Raw genomic sequence first — 4,489 nt, 5'->3', positions numbered from 1 at the left:
CCTTTTCCCTGTCAGAGAGCCATGCTTCCCCAGGCCCTGGGAAATGCTCCTGTGCTGCCAAGGGCACTCACAGACGCTGCTTCGGCCTAAGGGACAGCACAACCAGCTGGGAATGTGGCAGCTGTGCTGCTCGGGACATAGGTAAGAGTCAAAACACTCGGGTACCCCTGGGCTAGGGCCAGGCTGGGCCTGGCAGCAGGTGCCCAGGAGGGCTTGGAGACACTTGGCAGCAGAGGCCTAGGTAGACATAATACATATATATATATGTATATATATAAAACCCTTTATTGAATACCATGCATATATATGTATATATGTATATGTATGTATGTATATGTGTACATATGTGTATTTATGTCTACATGTGTATATATGTATGTGAATATGAGTATATATGTGTATATGACTATATGTATGTGTGTGTATGTATATGTGTGCAAAATTGTACATGCATGTATGTGTGTGTGTATATGTATAGTATGTATATATGTATATAGGTCTATGTATATATATGTGTGTGTGTTTGTGTATGTGTATATATTTACATTTATGTGTATATATATATGCATATATATTTATATATGTGTACTTATGTATCTGTGCATATGTATTTACATCTATGTGTGTATCTGTGTATATATGTGTATGTATGTGTACATGTATATATGTATATGCGTATATATGTACATATATATGTGTGTAAATATGTATATGTGTATCTATGGATTATGCATATGTATATGTGTATATGTAGATATGTATATAGGTGTGTATATATATGTCTATCTGTATACGTGTATATGTTTATATTTATGTATATATATGTACATATGTGTACGTATGTATAGATGTATATTTATGTATATTTATGTCTGTGTGTTTATCTGTATATGTGTATATATGTATATGTGTATATACGTGTATATATGTATATGTGTATATACGTATATGTATTTACACCTATGGGTATGACTATATGTATGTATACCGTGTATATATGTACATGTATGTGAATTTATATGGTGAAGTATGTGTATATATGTATAAGTATGTATACATGTGTATGTGACTATATGTATATGTATGTACATTTCTGTATATGTATACATGTATGCGTATCTATGTAGGGGTATTTATGTGTGTATGCATATGTGTATATGCATAGATATGTGTATAGGTGAATGTACACGTGTATTTGTATATGTGTATATGTTTTTATTTATATGTATAGGTATATATCTGTATATGTATGTATATTTATGTCTGTGTATATATGTACATGTATGTACGTTTGTGTATGTGTAAGTAGTGTATTTATGTATATAAATGTCTGTGTGTATATGCATATGTATATGTGTATATATGTATACATTCTAGACATACATACATGCGACTGTATGTATACATATGTGTGTACATATGAATGTATATGTATGTATATTTATGTCTATGTGTGTATATATGTATCGATAGGTATATATGTGTATGCATATGTGTATACGTATAGGTATGTATATAGGTCTATGTATATATGTGTGTATTTTTAAATGTGCATATATGTATATATGTATGCACATATGTATATGTGTGTATATATATGTCTATGTGTGTATATATGTATGTACATGTATATATATGTGTGTGTATATATGTATGATATGTATATATGTGTGTGTATATGTGTATATGTATAGATACATATATAGGAGAATGCATATGTGTCTATTTCTATATGTTTAGATTTATGTATACAGACATGCATATATAAGTATATATGTATGTGTATTTATGCCTAAGTATGTGTATATATGTATAATATGTATACATATGTATTTATGTTTATACATATATATGTCTGTGTCTATATGTCTATGTATATCTACATGTATTTGTATACATCTGTATACATGTATATAGGGGTATGTGTATATGTCTGTGTATAGAGATGTATGTATATATGTATATGTACATTATATATGCCTTTTCATTAACTTCTGGGAAACTTTCAAGCTTCTTCTGGCATTCCTGAAAATATATAAAATATAACATAAAATTATGAATAAAATAATAATGATTAATACAAGTTTCTAAATTCACCTGTATCTTTACATACACTTAAGTAACTGGTCCTGTACATTACAGAGATTCACTAATTTACCTGACGGGACATCATAACATGGTGTTATGCACACTTTTATACTACAGAAGTTTAGTTCCTCGGCAATTACAAAATTGCCAGCCTTTCTAGAGGTCCTGAACTAATTCTTCATGCAAATAAGCAGCCGTGTTCCCTCCTCATGCCCACAGTTACCAAAGAAGAGATGTTAAATACTCACCTCAATCAATAATCTTCGTCTATCTTCCCAACCATCTTGTTCTTCACTGAGATCAACTGATCTACAAAATAACTTTGGGCCCTCTGCCCAAAAAAGAACAAATTGATTTCCTTAAACACTTCTGAAAATGCTGCTGTTTGTAAAACTCATGAGCAAGACAGCAATCAAGTCAGAAGGTCTATCCTTCATATTCTTCCTATCATTCATAATCTCTTATCCCCCACAACATGATTGGCTCCAACAGAAATGCTCTGAATTACTGCCCTGTGTACTAAGAAAAACAAAAGGCAGCAGCAGTTAATATGCCAAGATAGGAACTGCAGTGAAATTGCACCTGTTTCATTAAGAGCTCAGCACCATTACCCCACATCTCCCAAGAAAATTCATGCCTGCTGAGGACTGAGGTCTCACTTTCAACAGGGCCTGTAAATCAGACAGGCTGGAAGATTTCAGTGCACTAATTGTATGAACACAGCAAGACAGTTCATGACCGTTACCTCATATGTCTCAAGAAAAAAACATTATTTAAGACTGTCCTGATAAGTTACTGCATAAGATACCACAAGCAATTCTTGTTGTGGTCTGTGGAACCGTTCAAGGCTGTGAATGTTTGCTGCTGTTTTGTTTGTTTTTAAATACAAAATTCACTATATTCAGAAGAAAAAAAAATCCACATTAATTAGAATCAAGAACGATGTGGACATAAGTGGCTAATAAGAATGTTCAACACTATGAATAGTAACACCAGAAGGAGAGGAAAAAATTAATGATGATATATATGCCTGAAAGGCATTTGTGATTTTTTTTTTGGTAAGCTCTAAAAGGCCAGGTACATATTAGGCAATTCTCTGGAAAAAAAATGGAAGCAAGACAGATGTTCAGCGTATTTGTTACCAGCAGTTTGTCATGGGATTCTACCTCAATTTAGACCACAAATACGAATGAAAACTTGCAATTTATTTTTTTCCTTAAACCTCTCACCTGTGTTACAGAACAAATAACTAGACAGGACTTCTTCCCTGACTTTCAGTAAGACTTTTGAAAGAAACCAAAAAAAGGAGTGACAGTGAGTAAGTTTTGCTGTACCTCTCAGTCGTTCATCGTCTTTGGAGAAGAAGAAAAATCTTGTACTTTCTCTTTGTGGCAAGCAAAGAAACCTGGACAAACACAAGGAAACTTTAACATCAAGAAAGTTACTGTCAAATTCCATTAATGCAAGTTAAAGCTGTAGTGCTTCAGAGAAACAGAATGCATGGAAGAACATTCCTTCACAGTAATCAAATACAGTCTTCTATAAAAAAGACCCTTTTATAAAAGAAAATTTACTATGTCTCTGACGTTTGGCCAAACCAAAACTGGTTTGGGTTGAACCAAAATTACCCACTTAATTTCTCCAGTCTTCAACCACAAACTCAGCTTTCGTATTTTTATACTCAATGTCAAACCAAATGGGCTGTTGGGATGTTTCACTGTTACACTCTGTGCAGCAGGGAATGGTTTTCCAGGATAACTTCTGTTGCTCAGAGATGTGGAATGAAGACAGCAGTTTCCCAGGACCTGAGTGCTGCTATTAATATTCTCACAGCAGCAAATTACTACAACCAAATAGAAAACAAATACAACTTGCATTTCTTGATCCTTTTCAATTTCTGATGCCTCTGGCTCATCACCATCCTCAGAACTGCTGTCCTGGAAACGTGGATCTTCTTGCCATGTGACTTTTGCAGGATTGTTTCAAGGATGTAGGGCTCTGCAAGATTATCACAATTGAAATAAAAAATCAGATTATTCCTCTACTTGCCAGCAAAAAACCCTACTTCCCAGTGAAGAACTTACATTGGAAAAGCAGATTTAAGAACGATGGAAACCTCCCCTCTTGGGCTTTCTGAATCTACGTCTCGGCTCAGGTATTTTTCACTTTGTTCTGGGGGTCTCTTCCATATCCTGAAACCTTCATTAGTGCATTCAGAACAGTGAATCCTTTCTGAAGTCAGTAAAAATGTGGGGGGCTTGTTTTTTTCTGGTTTCTTTTGTTTGTTTTAAATCTTTCATTTAACTTCACATGGTTGGTTTTGTTTCCTACCTTAGTGACTGATTTAATTCAGTATGTTTTAATCTTGAGTGTGTAACACTTATATCCCCTATAGTCATGG

At 33.8% G+C, this 4,489-nt stretch overlaps 1 long non-coding RNA gene across 1 annotated transcript; it reads right to left on the bottom strand.

Moving 5' to 3' along the window:
• Window positions 1-267: 267 nt before the first annotated feature.
• Window positions 268-2,410, bottom strand: LOC139669952 (uncharacterized). Its single transcript, XR_011697362.1, has 2 exons — window positions 2,337-2,410; window positions 268-2,025 (listed from the first exon to the last, which is right to left on the bottom strand). It is a non-coding gene; the product is annotated as an uncharacterized lncRNA (long non-coding RNA).
• Window positions 2,411-4,489: the final 2,079 nt, after the last annotated feature.

The sequence above is a fragment of the Pithys albifrons genome, chromosome 3 (assembly GCF_047495875.1).
Source record: "Pithys albifrons albifrons isolate INPA30051 chromosome 3, PitAlb_v1, whole genome shotgun sequence".
In the NCBI taxonomy this organism is placed as follows: domain Eukaryota; kingdom Metazoa; phylum Chordata; class Aves; order Passeriformes; family Thamnophilidae; genus Pithys; species Pithys albifrons.
Note: the sequence above shows the minus strand (reverse complement) of the source record. Positions and strands in the feature narration are given on the sequence as shown.